Source organism: Talpa occidentalis, unplaced genomic scaffold (genome assembly GCF_014898055.3).
Source record: "Talpa occidentalis isolate TD23 unplaced genomic scaffold, MPIMG_talOcc4v2.1 talOcc4.13, whole genome shotgun sequence".
NCBI lineage: Eukaryota > Metazoa > Chordata > Mammalia > Eulipotyphla > Talpidae > Talpa > Talpa occidentalis.
Window position 1 is genome coordinate 70,659,048 of NW_023601322.1, and position 16,421 is coordinate 70,675,468.

The window sequence follows — 16,421 nt, forward strand, 5'->3', positions numbered from 1 at the left end:
AAATATTATCCGCCAATAGTCTCTTAGAAATGTTTTCCTTCTAGAGATGAAACTTCTGCCTCAAGCAAACATTTCAGTCTGCATAGCTATTTCTCTTTAAACTCATCTTTGAAATCAACTGTGTTCTCAGTGACATGCTTAGGTGTATAAAAAAATCAAGTATGCATAGAGAGCAGTACAAATACACTGAAAATACTTTCCATCCCAGGCAAAGCATAAATAATTTAGGCTAATTTCAGGGGTGGTGAGTAAAATCAGAATAATCCTTGCTCAGCTGGCGATCTGTGTTGGCGCCACCTAGTCCCCAGGGCTGTTCCCACATGGCTGCATGCTGTTGCGAACGTGATGAATAAGCCTTTCTTGCTGGGTATTCATTTTAATAGAATTTTTTTTTATTTAACATAAATCAGATGATCACTTTTATCTAGGAAACATGTAGAGGGAACAAAGGCTGACAATACAAAGAGCACCAGTGTCTGTCAGCAACACCCAGAAATCCATCGTCACCGTGAACTTTGAGGGGAAGACCCATATCCTGACTTGGGTGTTTATGGCTACAATAATTTTATAGTTTGGCAGGTGTTCGCATCCATTAAAGCTGTTCTGTTTAGCTTCGCTTGTTTTAGACCATTTCATAGTTGGCATCGTTCTGTATGCTTTCCCTCAGTGCCGTGTTCTTGAGGCTTAGCTTCGCTGCTGGGGGCGACTGTGCCCAGCCACCCGCACACTGGTAAGGAGTCTTCACCATGGTGAGGAATAACATTCTACTGTTTGATGGACATTTCTTTTTTCCACTTTTTCGATCATAAACAATGCTGATGTTAACATTCCTCCACACGTCTCTAGGTATACATGTGCAAATGTTTTCCCAGGGCATCTACCTAGGAATGGAATTGCTGAGGTGTAACAAATGCTGGCTTTCAACTTTATTAGAAATGCCACCTTGTGTTCCACAGCGATCGCTCTATTTACATTTGTCCCAGCAGAATATGAACATTCTGGTTATTTCACATCCCTTCAAACACTCCTTTTCTAGTTATATATATATAAATATATATGTGTGTGTGTGTATATATATGTGTATATATATATAGCCTTAGCTAAACCGATCCATAAAAAATGGTTTTTTATTGTGATTTTCTTTGACATGTATGGATGTCTTTTCTCATTATTATCGGTCATTTTGGCTTTCTCCTTCATTAAGTTCCTGTTCAAGACTTTTGTTGATTTTTATATCGAGTTGTTCCTGTCTTGTTTATTCCTAGGAGTGTTCTTTTATTCTAGATACTAACCTTGTTTCCGTTGCTTGCTCCGAACATCCTCTCCCAGTGGGTGGGCTGCTGCCTTCTGTTCTCCTGGTGGTGTCTTCTAAATCATGGAAATGGTTACTTTAACATTATCCGATGTTTCCAACTTTTTCTCTTATTTGCACTTTTGGGTCCAATTTTTAAAAACCCTTCCTTACCTTGAGTTCAGAAATATAGTCTCCTGTCGTGTCGTCTGAATACCTTCTCCTGACTTGTTTGCTATTTAAGTGCATTCGGACTGACTTGCGGTGTTCAGTGCTGCCCATTTAGGAAGGCTCCTTCCCTGCAGACGTGACCCTCGCGTCATTGGTTTGACTCTTTGTTTTCGGTAGTCCTTCTGCTTTCAACTTTGATAATGAATAATTCTGATGTTAGAGTTTCAATGTATCTGATAGTCTGTCTGCATCCGCTCCCCTAGATGTGCCTTTTTAATCACTGGCATGCAACTGTCTTTATCCTTTTTTTAGTTGTCTGTCAGCAGCAAATAAGCTAGGTTTTGTTTTTCTATACTAAAGTCTTCAGCTTAACTCAAGTATTCAGTCCACATATATGTATACTATTCTCTTAATATTTTCTGCTTTCAATTGGTTTTTATCTTTTTTGTTTCTTTTCCTCTCCTGTATTTCTTTTAGATTTTTTTCCAATCCTATATTTTCTCCATCATTTTTGAAGCTAGTCATTTTATTCTCTGCTTTTAGTGATTAATCCAGAAATTCTGACATGCATACTTCACTTAACAGTCTAATTGGTATCTTTGACTTCCTTTTGACAACACACGAGGACACTTTTGCCTTATATATGCCACTTTTGGTATGGGTTTGAGTCTCACATTCTTTCAGTTCCTAAGTCATTATTATTCACTTACACAGCCAATATTTGTTTATTTTTACCTACCATTTGCTGTTTTCTTTGTCTATCATTCCTCTTTGCATTTCTAAAGTTCTGACTGGGTCACTTTCCTTCTGTCTAAATAATATCTGTGCACCTGTCAGAGCAGGTGTGGATGGCAAAGTACCTTCGTTCTTGTTTGTGTCATGATGTCTTTCTTTTCCTGTTAATCTAGGAGTACCCTGGGCAATTAGCAATCATTGAAGATACAGAAAATATTCTGACAGGTGATGTTTTTCACAGCATTGTTCATAACAAAGGAAAGTGAAAAACTGACATGTCCCAATTATACAAACATGACATATGATACAATCATATGTGGTCGTGTTCTGGAGACAATGTCGTGTATAGCATCACACTCACAACACAATACCGAGTAAAGAGAGCAATGTACCAAGTGCACGAACAAAACATAAAGACCCGGACAAAAACTGAGGAAATATAGCAAAGAATTTAAAATCTCTGTTTTTAAAATGTGGAAGTATTGGACAATTTGATTTTCATCTTATACTTTTCAGATATTTACAAACTTTCTACACAAGTGGGTATGGCATTTATAATTAGAAATGAAGTATTTAAAAAATTGCCCAAAATCAAAATGATTTTCCAGAAGATTAAATCATTTACAATCATATCCCACCCCAGCAGCGCATGAGCAGCAGTTATAGTTTCAGTATTTTCAATTTTATGTGTCCTATGATATTTCACTGCTGTTTCCATTTTTCTAATTACTATTGAAGTCACACACTGCTTGTGTGCGTGTCTGTGTCTGTGTATTTATTGGCCATTTTAATTTCTCCTTTCACTAGAGCGTTTGTTTATACCCTTTGTCCATTTCTCAATTACATTCTTAATGGTTTTCCTATTGATTTGAAAGAACTCTTTATATATTAAGAATATTGACCCTACCTTTTTCTGAAATGTTTTCCAATTTGTCTCTTAACTATCATTTATAGTAAAAGGTTGTTTTTACTTTTTCATTTTAAAAATGATTGAGGTATACATTTTGGAAAAAGGGAGAGGAATAATTGTAAATAAGGTAAAATTTATACATTTAGAAAAGATTCCAATATACATATGGAAAATAAGGAGAGAAAAAGTAAATAAAATATACCTCTAGAAAAGAAGTTGTGAGAAAACCTAAGAAGCAGGAGAGGCAGACCATTCTTTTTGGAATTTGTAATTAATGGGGGCTGGGGGTGATTTGTCTCAGCAGTTGCTCCTCAGCGGATGTACAGGTCTGTACATTATGTCCGTATCTTTAATAGGTATCGTTAACTCTTTCTAACAATTGTGGTTATGCCTGAGCACTGTAAGTCATACTGAGAGAGTAGATAGAGCAAATAAAGGCAGACCACCCTATTCAAGAGAAAGATTTGTATCACTTATAGTAGAAATTAACTTAAATTTCCCTCTTTATACCAGTAGTCCTGAGTTTCGGGCCAGTGTCCATTTCTCCATATGTCCTGAGTGGTCATCATTCAGTCAGGCATGAACACCGCAGTCACCCCCTTTTCTTTTCTTTTTTTTTTTTAAGATTTTTATTTATTTATTTATACAAGCACTGGGTACAGTCAGAAGTGTGGGAGGGTGAGAGAATTCACCAGAGTCAGAGCGGGGAGCAGAGCAGGCAGAATGATGGAAGTACACTGCTGAGGGGAGCAGCGGCAGCAGGAGAGGTGTGCGTGCCATGTGGGACCCTCGCCCAGCGGCCGGGGATCGAACTGGTGCCACAGAGGCTGCAGGCAGCCTTGCAGCCCAGCGCTCAACCACTGCGCCACTGGGGAGGCCCCCAGTCACCCCCTTTTCTCTTCAGCACAGTGATTCTTAACCTGGGCGCTGTAGACATATCAGACTGATCCTCCTCTTTTGTGGGGTCTCTCCTGTGCATTGTAGGATGTTAGCAACAGCCCTGGCCTCTATGCACTAGATGCCCATGCAGTGCTTGCAGTTGTGCCAGCCAAAGGTATCTCCAAATTTTACTAAATGTCCCCTCAGGGACAAAGCTGACCTGGCTGAGAACCATTGTTGTAGGCTGACATTGTCACAGGGCAGTGCAAGTGAGAGCTTTTCTTCTAGGCTGTGGCACCTTCAAGTTGAGTTGCAATTTGCAGAGATTTCAGAATCAACTTGTTTGGGTGGCAGCTTGACTAGCTTTTGATTTGAAGTGCACGGTTCTCTTCTTCCACAGTGTGGAGCTGTGGCAAGTTTTCATTGCAAAGAAACCTTTCATCTTTACACTCAAATGTTATTAATATTTTTATTTTTGTTTTGATATATACAGAGTCCTTTATTCATCTTCTAGTAATTGGGGCTGTTAATTATCTTAATTGTAAGCTTATAATCCCTGTTAGTACATGACTGAGGGGTACCCAGGGACTCCAAACTCTTAAGGGATGCATGCTTTAAAAGTGATTTAGCCATCTGTGTGCACAAAGGCAAAGGAAGCATATGCTTTGCGATAGAATTGTAATAGAACCAGTGTAGGGGGAGAGAGAGCGAGAGCGAGCGAGCGAGAGAGAGAGAGAGAGAGAGAGAGAGAGAGAGAGAGAGAGAAAGGATTTCAAGTAACAGACTTCCACTAAAAATCCAAAAGGTACCCATCCCTTCAATGGCTAATGCCCAGTCAAATAGACTTGGCTTGAAGTGGCCCAAAAGCCACAAAGACCAAAGCTTGCCACAGACCAATATGTATCTTTACAAGAAAGGGCTTAGACAGGCCCCAGAGAGCTGGGGCAGAAGGAGATAATCAAATTTCAAAATATGCTACATCAGGATAATGGCTGTCATTGTCTGCCAAGGACCGGGAGCAGCCTCTCCATGTGTCTCTCCTCCATGGGTATCCTCCCATGCATCTCTTCCAAGTACTTGGGTACAAGTCAGAGCTGGAAAAGCAAGAGAGCAAGAGTGTGCATGTATTCAAGTATTAGCCAAATATGACGGTTTAACTCAACCTCTAGATCCCAGCAGCCCCCATTCAGGAAGTCAGGTTGATGGCATGCTGGGAATTGTAATCCTCAGAGCCTGAGCTCTCTTCTGTGTGGAGATGAAGGTTAGACTCCGTAAAAAAAAAAAAAGTCATGAGGATGGAGTTCCCTCAGGAGTCATTTAAAGGCCCAGTTTGCTCCTTGTTGTTACACTAACACTGTGAAATTTACATTGATGTGTATATCACATTGTGCTATTTTTTTTTCTTCACTTACAGTAACAAATGCAATGATGTGCTTTAAGACAGTAAGTGACTACTTTTACAAAATCATACATTCTGGTTCAAGCTAAAGAGTCTTGCGAAATTATCATAGTCTTTTTAAAATTTTAGAGCAAAGAAGGTCCTTACACAGCATTTGTTTACATACACAGACATAGCTAGGTGTTGGGACTAATACATGAAATTTTCATCAGTTTTCTTTTGTCATCTTATAAATTATTTCAACATTCCCGTGGAATTTGGTTCATAGAAGAATGAAGAGTGGCAGCTTTGGTCTCTCTTAACCACTCACCATGTGAAGCTTTCACCATATTGAGGTGGAAACACTTCACAAGAGACACATGCATAACGGCGTCTGCAGCTGCTGAGGTGTTGTAGCCAGTAGGGAGGCAGGCTCAGAATCAGAAATCAATGGCGCCACCTCCTCCGGTCCATGTTGATGCTGTGTCACCCCCTCCAGAGCTCCACCTTCACCTCGGCAGCGGGCAGCCTCACAGGCGCCAGTCACAGGCCAGCTCACGCAGAGCACAAGGCTTATCCTGTCCCAGCGCTTCGCTCTTCTAGTCAGTGATGTCAAGGAGGAGAACTTGGGAGGGAAACTGTCTAAACCACAGTGTGATACCCGGCCTGGTGTTCTTGCTGGAGTGGGCAGGAAGAGCCCGGGTCTCAGATGTGCTTGGGCGCACAGGACTGGCCCCAGGCCTGTGCCCCAGAGGAAGCACCCTCATCTTGCGTTCCCTCCTACGGCCGCCTCAGCACAGCCTCACAACGCTGTCTACATGGGGCCAGGTGGGCTGCTATTTCTCGTTTCTTTTGGTCTCTTAAAATACACGAAATGGTATCATTATGTGTTGATTAGCCATGTTCGGGCCATGATGCCCTGAATATATGACAGTGGCCCTGACAGGCTATACCTTATAGCCTAGGCAGGTATTAGGTTTGCTTAACCAAACCCAGTGACATAGACAGCAGACAACCTCGCCTGTGACGAGGAATGTGGCCCTGTTGTTCAGTGCGCTGTGACTGCTGTTTGGTGGGTAGCCTCTGTCTGCCATCCCAGAGCTCACCAAAGAGCAGAGCAGCTAATGCATGATGCTTATGTTTGCAGAGATGGCGAGACTGGAATGCACCTGTGTTAGTTAGTGCTGGTTCAGCAGTGCCAACGGGCCCCGTTCTCGAGGGGCCTCTGCACGCTGACTCCATAACCCTGGTCAAGCCTGCCTCTGGTTGCTTTATCTCCTCCTCTCTGTACCCCTCAGAGTAGCTGGATTCCCTTTGAAGCCCCATGTTGTCCTCTCAGTGTCCTATCCAGCACCCGGGCCTTTTGAAATGGTGTCCTGCCCTATGATATTAGGAAACTGTCCCATTGCGTGTCTTTCCCCTCCCCCAGGCCCCCTGGGCCTTTAGAGGTGCAGACCACACATTGCTCAGGCAAGGACTGTCAACCATGGGAGTGTGAGTGCAGGCTAGGACTCTGCCCCTGCGGTCTATTACATGTGCATGGACCAGACTCCATCCCCACCCTGTTGAGACCTGGCGCAGGGTCCCCTGTCAGGAGCAGGAGCTGGTGAGTTCCTGGCTGTTCCCCAGGCTCCTCTGCGTTCTGTCCGGGAAAGGAGGCTCTCGAGAGGACGTGTGCCTCCCTGGGAATGTTACTGACAATAGCGTCCGTGTCTCTGCACTGCTCTTTTAAAAGCAAACTGATTTCTTTCTCAAGACTAATGTGATAACCACGCTACAGACTCTTCTCCACAGCTACTTAAGCTGCCTCTTGGTGAAAGTGGAAAAATGAATCTTTCAGAATTCAGTTTTACCCAAAGAGACTTTTTGAATCAGTCCCAGCCTAATTTTCCAGGATCGAATCATTCATCTTGGAGAAGTCACCTCCAAATAAATGTGGTCTTTATCTGTTCATCCTGTTCAACTCCCTCTGTGAGACCCCGGCTGCATGCAGAATATCCACTGTCAGAGAAATGGGTGGTTTCTGTGAAAGTCATTGGGCGTTTTCACATCATTACACAGGATTAAAAAAGGAAAACAAACTAAATAAAAGATGATGTATCCTGACCCTCTCGGGAATTTGTTCCTGTCAGGGTTTTGCTATCCCTTGACATAGAAAATTGGATTAGTGAATCTTAGCTGTGTACATATTCCATTATGGGCGATAAGCTCAGGTATGTTGACACAGAAGGTCCCTCTTCCAGCTGGAGCTCAGGAAGCTAAGAGGGTTCTCCTGTCCCTCACTGAGAAGCAGGACACACCAAGCTTATAAATTACGCCTGAGGCCATATTTCAAAATACCCCAAATTTTGATGCCCTGACACCCCCACCCTTGAACTAGCAGTGGCGTTGACCTGACCCCGAGTGTCTTTAGGCCGCCCCGAGCCCAGAGAATCAGCCATCCCTGTATGGAGCCCCCACAGGCTCCGCTGCAGGCTCATCTCTGAGGGGTGGTCAGTTGACGTGGCTCCAGGCAAAGTCTCCAAAAAAATACCTCGCTCAGAGAGAACACCAGGGTTCGCCGCAGCACTGGGGGAACGCTTCATGCTTCCCAAAATGTTTGGATGTGAAATGAAGTCTACAGATCCAGGTATCCCCTGTCTAAAATATGTAAATTTATTTATCTTTCCTCTGCCTACATTCTGAAAGTATGCATGGGGGAGGCGGAGAGGCGGAAATGTCTGTGTCACACGCAGGTGTGGAAGGGAGCCGCCGTCCAGGCTATTCATAGACGGTGGAGATGAATCAATGATGATCTTCAGGCGAACATTTCCCAAACTGGCTTCCTCTGAATTGCAAATTATTAATTGCATCCTACATAGATAAAAAGCGCTCTGTGGCCTTATAAATGAGGAAGCCTACAGGTTAGGCAAATTGAAAAGATTCTCTTTAATGTGAGATTCTGCAGTGCAGCTCACCAAAAAAAAAAAACAAACAAATCGGCTATTTACCAAGGGGTCTTCACCATGAAAGGCATTTCTGGAAATATCCGTGCCCTTCAAACGCTGGGAAATGCGTTCTGGTCTTGGGCAGTCTTTACTGAGTCTCTCTGGATAATTTTTGTCTTATCCTCAACCTACATAGACATTCTTAGACCTAAAATACGACCTTTAAACCATCAAAAAAAGAATGGATTTTGTTAATTGTAGACTATTAGAAAATACCAACAGGGAAAAGGAGAGAAAGCTGCAGTGAGGATCCTGCACGGAACAGCCCCATTGCTGACCTTCTGTGGAGACCCTCCCCCACCCCACCCCCACCCCACCCCCTCCTTGTCTCTTTCCCATTCACTTCCCATGACCTCACTGCCCATTTCACTTCACAGGAGTCCCATCATGCCTCACGTTTACATTCTGCTTTATCATACATTCTGTTTATAATTATTATAAACATCTTGTATGTTATAATTTGTCATACTTTTTAATGGCTTCTTGGTTTTCCAGCACATCTGTGGGCCATAATTTAATCCCTATTATTGGGCATTTGTTGTAGAATTGCTTGTTGCTGTTAGTGTTCTAAGCATCGCTCTTGTTTGTAGCAGTCCAGCTAACTCTCTGTCGCCCTCTGTGCCTGTGTGACTTGTCTCATATCAGATCTACTAACGGGTCGTCATTGTCACTGTGTGTTGCTCATCCTGAGGCAGAACCTGAGTCGGAACCTTACTTAGGCCATCAACACCATGTGGCTGTCCTTTTAGAGTAACGACTGGCGGTCTGATTCACGACTGTTGCCTCCTGACCAGGAGCACAGCACCAGAGTCACACAGCCTTGCTGCAAATTCGGCTCATTAACTTTTTACTCATTTAAGCAGTTGGTGTAAGTTCTCCAAAGCTCAGTCTCTACAGCTATAAAAGGGGAATAATAAGGGGGCTACTCAAAGACTCATGAGGCTTTGTGTGTGTGTGTGTGTGTGTGTGTGTGTGTGTGTGTGTGTGTGTGTGTGTGAAAAGTGGGAGTAGAGAGTACCAGAGACCAGCAAGGCTTCTACAGGTCCCCAGTGCTTCTTCCTAGAGCAGGGGCCTCTCTGCAGACCATGGCAGCACAGAGAAAACTGCATCTGTGACCTGAACCCAACTCTCAGCAATGCCCTTAATTCACTAGACCTTCGACATGTTCTCTAACCTGTTCTTCCACCGCCTGGTGGATGGATACAAGCAAACCCCCTACTTCAGCGAGAGTTAGTGCAATGATTGAGTGAGATCGCGTTTGTGTGTGTGGCATCTGTCATATCCTAAGCACTTAGTAGCAGCCAAAAAAAAAGGCACGTAGTCCCCCCGCCCCCCATGCTTCTGTTTCCACATTGGTGAGACAGAAATAATAATGACAAGTTAGCACCAGGATTAAATTATTGAAATAAGAGTATAATGCCAGCCCGGTTCTTGGCAACAGTAGGTGCTTAATGTGTGGCAGCTCTTGAGAGGAATTGTGGCCACTGCTGGCTTAGTATTGGTGGATGACACACAAGCTGAGCTGCCCCAGGTCACCTGTCTCACAGCCACCAGCTGGCCATGTGCACACTGCAGGTCGGGGGGGGGCCGCTGGACCCCACAGATGTTGACCCACCTTCTTTGGTCTGCAGCTGGGAAATCCGGGAGCACCTGTGTCCCCCCGGACTATGCAGGCATTGTGCCGTCCACAGCGCTGGCCTGTAAGGTGGTCCTCGATGGAGCTGTGCTTGCAATTATGTTTCAGAGCCATTCATCACTGATGAGTCTGGGGAGGGCCGAGGCACAGGTCCTAGCGGAGAGTGGAGGAGGTACTCAGTGCGGTGCAAGGTGCTTTAACGAGTGCGATGCTTTTTGAGCTGGAGGTAGGTCTCAAAAATCTCTCTCTGGACCCAAGGAGAAAAACATATGCTAGGAAATTGTGTGAAGCGTGAGGAGTCACAGGGGAATTGAGTTTGAAATGTACCACCTCATCATGCCACAAATTCAATCTTGAGGCACATTATGGGCTATAATTCTCCAAGTCCTTAGAGACGCCTTAACACCACTTAAAATCAGACCTGTTCACATTCTGCTTGCGCCCGCCCCCCGGCTCCATGTTGTAAACCATTATTTTCCATTCATATCTGAGTGTAAGCATTCTTACAAACCAATAATTCTGTATTCCTCTCAGAATGACTCTATTGCACTAAAGGTTCCTTGGAAGCTACCTTTGTTTTCTTCAATGCTCTGAAGTGTGAAGTCTACATAATTTGCTAAATGTATCATGTTTACATATGCATAAGCCAGTTACCTCCAAATCACCATCTTCTCCCTGCACTGTTGGCTGAATGCTTCAAGAAAATGAAGCTTAATTTTCTGTAAGCAGCATTCCATGGTTTCCAAATAAGCTCGCGGAGATAGAGATAAACTAAATTACTTTGTGGTAACTAGCCAGACAGGAAGGAGAAGCCGTGTTGAAATAAGCCAGGTGTGCGAGTTGTTCTAGCATCTCTCCATCACAGTCTGTGACGAGGCAGGAGCCTCCCCTCCGGCTGGGCCAGGCTGGCTGAGGTGTCGGCAAGGGGGCAGCGCCCTGGACCCAGGTCCATCGGGGGAGGTTCCTGGTCATCCTCTCCTGGGCGGGAGGAGCCCGTCTGGGCCACGCTTCCCACGAGCAGGGCGGCGTGGCGGGCGTGGCGAGTGTGGCTTGAGTCACGTGGCCCTGGGCGCGGATGGCGTCTTCGGTCCTCACGTATGTTGAGGGGGGCGGGGAGGAGAGGACGGGCGAGGTCCTCGCCTGCAAGGTCTTGCTTTTCTCAAATGTGGAGAAAATGGGGCCTCCTGGCCAGACATCCTGAGGCTTTACCGAGGGCTTGTGTCCTTCTATCCAGGCAGCCTCATGGGCAGCACGTGTCCCCAGTCCTCTGCACCCACGTCTGTTGTCCCTCTGCCTGGCAGTGGCCTCTCTGGCGGAGGCCGTGACTCTCCCTGTCTTCTGCAAAGGTCTCCACCAGCCAGTGACTTTTGTGACCTGTTCAGCATGTTGGTATCTGGTGCTTTTGTGCAGGTGGGAGCATTTAGCTCAGAACATGTATTTTTTTGGCTCTTTTTGCTCCCGTATATCAATGTCTGCTTTTGACCAGTCAGGGCCGGGAGACAGGACTCGTGTGACTGGTGCCGAGTCCTTGCTGTACCTCAGCTCGCAGGCTCCAGAGGGACGAAAGGTTATAATGTGGCATGAAATAGAGAGAAAACGCAGGTACAGGCCCTGGGGACACTCTGGAAGAGCTGCTGGAATCTTCCTGGGGGGCTGCTGGGGAGAGGAGTCCACAGACGAGCCTTGGTTCTCCGGGAAAAGGCATTCTGGGAAAGGAGATGGCTCAGGTCTGTGCTGTGCCAGTTCCATCAATTTGATGGAAGGAAAACGTTCTCCTTTTACAAATAAGGAGGGAAGACAGAGCATGGGGCCAGGGCCAGGTCTTAATCATGTCTGCATCCCCAGAGTGCGTGACCGGGGAGAGCTGGAATTGAATTTAGACCTGCCCAAGGTCACCGGCCGGGAGGGAGAACAGCACACAGATAGTGCTGATTAAAAAAATCCCTGGTCAGGGATTATTTTTCCCCTTTGGGTTAAAAAGAAAAACGTTAGCATGTGGCATTAGAACGGATGGATCCCGCAAACAGCTAACAAGACTCCTCAGGTCACATCATGAGCTGTTTCCCACCTGCATTGCATTCGTTCATTTATTTGTTTATTCAGTCAACAAACCTCAACTAATGACCTATGTTTTGGGCCTTGCTGTCAGTGGCAAGGAGACAACTCAGTGGGTGGACACAGGATCCCATTCAGGGAGTATAAGGTTTAGTGGGGGACAGAGACAAGGAGACAGAATTTTGCTTCGCCAAGGGCTCTGCATTCTCATCACGGCCACGGAGTGCTGCAGGGGTACAGAAGTTCCCCCTCCATTCCTGTCCCCCTTCAGTCCAGCTCCCAGCAAAACTGGGAAGCCACTCATACAAGGTTTGGTTTATCCTTGAAGAGTTTCTGGCTGCACACAGAAGAAAACACACGCAGAGATGACCCTGCCTTTACCACGGAGAGCAGCATATGGCGCTCGCCACTTCTGCTTTAACGTGTTTAGATCCTTGCAAATCACACAAACAGCCGCACAGTTTTCCTTGGATGGACGAGCTGTGATTGATTTAACCACGGCCATTACTTTCAGCCTTGTTCTATTTCAAACAATGCCGTAATGGATGGCTTACACGTGTTACTTCACATACTTTTCTGTGCCTGTACCTGTAGCTTATATGCCCAAAGTGGAGTTGTGGGGTCAGATTTATCTAGTGCAATCTCTTAATCTCTTTGCCATTGTTACATTTTATATATATATATATATATATATATAAAATATATATATATATTTTTTGGTAATTGATGTGGGTGTAGCTTTTTCTCTGTGACTTAGTCTGAAAATGAAATCCTGTTCTTTTTAGAAATGGATTTTAACCCACTTAGGCTTATAGATGTTAAAAATTATGTGTGGCCCGATCTGGATCTGCTCTATTGTTTTATGATATTTGCCTCTTCACTGTGAGTCTGTCTTGGTATGCGGGAGATGTGTGAGTGCATAAATCCGATATTTAAGGATGTGAACAATTTAAACATGTTTCTTCCTCCTCTCTTTCCCTCACTCCCCGTCTTTCACGACCACCTGCAAACCATGTACTTACCAGTTCACACAGGCCCCCAAGTCGAAGGCTTTACCTTTGTTCTGAGGCATACTCACTTTTATGTTGCTTGACTCATCTTTTGGTGCCTTTTGTGAGCTACAATAGACAAGGCAGTCAGCAGACTGTCCCACTTTGCATCCTCTTATTTTGTTCAATTGTATAATTTTTTTTTTTACTAATTTTTTAAGATTTATATATACAAGAACTGGGGTACAGGCCAGAGGTGCGGGAGGGTGAGAGAATTCACCAGAGACACAATGGGGAGCAGAACAGGCAGACAACCAAAAAACACTGCTGAGGGGAGCAGTGGGCAAGACAGGAGATATGTGGGACTCTCCCTGGCCGGCCGGGAATCGAACCCACGCTGCAGAGGCTATGGACAGCGTCACAGTGCTGCGCTCAACCCGCTGCACCACCGGGGAGGCCCAGAATTGTATCATTTTTCAATTTCTGGGTGTGCAGTATTTGCATTCTTGTTTGTTGCCCAGCTCTACACCTTTGCTCGCTCATAAATAAATTCATCTCCCCAGTCATCTGCATAATTGGCTACTGCTCGTCCTCTTGTAGCTCCCCAGAAGGGCTCCTGGGAGCAGGAAACAAACATCCCCAAGTTACTGGCTGTTCAAAAAAGTTTTTTATAGTATTTCTTCTTGCAGAGTAACTCAGGCGGGTAGAGAAGTTTGGACTCAACTTTCTTTTCTTGACTGTCTTACTGATATTCTCTGCTGGATTCCGGCTTTGAATATTGCTTGTTTGAAATATGAGGGCAGCCTTGTTTCTTTCCTTTTTTCCTCCCCTAAGTTACTGGGATCTCTTCTCTGTGCTACTATGTCAATATTTCTTCATTTTATTTTTTAATCCAGTAACTTCATTAGGATAGACCTTGCTATCGACCATTCTGGATCAATTTTCCTTGGCTCACACTGTGCCTTTCCAATTGGTAGATTCAAGTCTTTTTTCATTTCAGGAATGACTTAAACAATTTATATTTTAAATGTATGTCCTCTTGCATTGTTTTCTTTTGTTTCTCGAGAGGCTTCGACTGTGTGCATGAGGGGTGCCTGGGCCATGTCTCCACAGCTGTCGTTTTCTCTCTGATCCTTCCTAATTTCCCTGTTTCGTTTTCATGTTATTTGCACTCCTTCCTGGCACCCTCCTCTCTCCCTGCATTTCCCACCGGGTCCTCTCCTGTGCTGCTTCCAGTTTGGCTTCATTTTAATGATGATCTTTGTTCTTTGTTTTTACTTCTTTGCAGAATCTAAATGCTCCTGTGTCATCTCTTCTGTTGTCTCTTCACCTCTGACTTCTGGGTACTATCTCATTGTCTTTATAAAGGTGATGGCTTCTTTTTAACCCATGGTATATTACACTTCATTTTTATGTTTTCCATATTTCTGATTTTTCTTCTGTGCTAGATTCTCCTGCTCTTTTCTATAATTTTTCCTTCTTTTGAGTCAATCTGCAAACTCCTTTTCTTAAAGAACTGGAAGAGTGTTTTTTTTTTAAAGATTCATTTATTTATTTATACAAGAACCAGGGTACAGGCCAGATGTGCCAGATGGTGAGAGGATTCACCAGAGACAGAGCGGGGACCAGAACAGGCAGACTGACGAAATACACTGCTGAGGGGAGCAGCAGGCGAGACGGGAGGTCTGCCACACCATGTGGGACCCTTGCTGGTCAGCTGGGATCGAACCCGTGCTGCAGAGGCTGCAGATAGCTCCACAGTGCTTCACTCAAACACCTGCGCCACCAGGGGAGGCCCCAGAAGAGTTTTACTTACAGGACTAGCATAAGTGAGACTTTACTGGCATAGCTGTTGTAAAGGGAGTCCTGTGGATGGATGGGTGGATGGGTGGGTGGGTGGATGGGTGGATGGGTGGGTGGGTGGGTGGGTGGTGCGGAACCTGTCTTTATAGACTCCACAGTGGGCCTGTTTCAATGAGTCACCGGTACTCATGGCTTCCTACTGAAATGGCAGCTCTGCACTATCTTTCCTGTTTCTGTGAAACAGCAGGTCCAAGAGGGCTTCTCACCACTTGTGCTCACTGCACAACTGTGCACACTACCCCATCTCTCACTGTATTCCAGTTTCACTTGAGAGTGAACCTCTGGCCTGTAGAATCACCACTTTTATAGGCACTCTCTGAGATCATCCGCCCCAGGCCATTTGACTCTTACTGTCCTTTTTTTTTTTTTTTTTTTTTTTTTTTCTTTTCAATTTTTTTTTTTTTAATATTAAATTTTATTTTTATATTCCCCCATACAATTGCAAACGCCCCATTCTGACCCCAATCCTTCCCCTCCCGCCCCCACCCCCAAAAAGTGTCTCTGGTTCATAGTTTTTTGTTGATTTTGATTTTCACTTTCTTATATTCATTTTCCTGGTCCCTTATTTAAGTTTTCTAGATTCCTGCTATGAGTGAGACCATCCGGTATTTTTCTTTTTCTTTCTGGCTTATTTCGCTGAACATGATCCCTTCCAGTGCCATCCATGTTGCTGCAAATTGCATGTGTTTATCTTTTTTGAATGCTGAGTAATATTCCATGGTATATATGTACCACATCTTCTTGATCCAGTCATCTATTTTTGGGCATTTGGGTTGTTTCCAAAGCTTAGCTATTGTAAACAGTGCTGCTATAAACATAGGAGTGCAGGTGCTCTTTGGAATTGATGTTTCTGTGTCCTTTGGGTAAATACCTAGGAGTGGAATTGCTGGATCATATGGAAGCTCTATGTTTAGTAGGTCCAGAAATCTCCACACAGCTCTCCATAGTGGTTGGACCAGTTTGCACTCCCACCAACAGTGCAGAAGAGTTCCTTTTTCTCCACATCCTCGCCAACATTTGTTGTTGCTAGTTTTTTTAATATGTGCCATTCTCACTGGTGTGAGATGGTATCTCATGGTAGTTTTGATTTGCATTTCCCTGATTACAAGTGATGTTGAACATTTTTTCATATGTCTGTTGGCCATTTGCATTTCCTCTTCAGAGAAGTTTCTTTTTAGCTCTTCTGCCCATTTTTTGACTGGATTATTTTCTTTGTTGTTGCTGAGTCTCATCAGCTCTTTGCAGATTTTTGTGATCAGTCCTTTATCATTAGTGTTGGGTGCAAAAATGTTCTCCCAGTTGGTGGGGTTTCTCTTTGTTTTTGTTATTGTCTCTTTTGCTGTGCAGAAGCTCTTTAATTTGATGTAGTCCCAGCTGTTTATCTTTGCCTTCACTATCACTGCTTTGGGTGATGTGTCTGTAAAGATGTCTTTGATGTGCAAATCCCGTAGTGTTTCGCCTATATTTCCTTCTATGTATTTTATGGTTTCAGGTCTTATGTCTAGTTCTTTAATCCATTTTGAGTTG

The 16,421-nt window shown here is 44.4% G+C and overlaps 1 protein-coding gene and 1 long non-coding RNA gene across 4 annotated transcripts in view; one reads left to right on the forward strand and one right to left on the reverse strand.

Moving 5' to 3' along the window:
- The window catches only part of SPOCK1 (SPARC (osteonectin), cwcv and kazal like domains proteoglycan 1), a 508,642-nt gene that overhangs the window by 465,612 nt on the left and 26,609 nt on the right, over positions 1–16,421 (forward strand). The window lies entirely within an intron of this gene.
- Positions 9,421–16,421, reverse strand: part of LOC129145631 (uncharacterized) — a 235,005-nt gene continuing 228,004 nt past the window's right edge. For 2 of the 3 annotated variants that reach the window (XR_008551438.1, XR_008551437.1), the window contains one exon: positions 9,421–10,234. This is a non-coding gene — a long non-coding RNA (uncharacterized LOC129145631). The remainder of the gene's footprint in view (positions 10,235–16,421) is intronic. The other variant, XR_008551439.1, reaches the window with a different exon arrangement.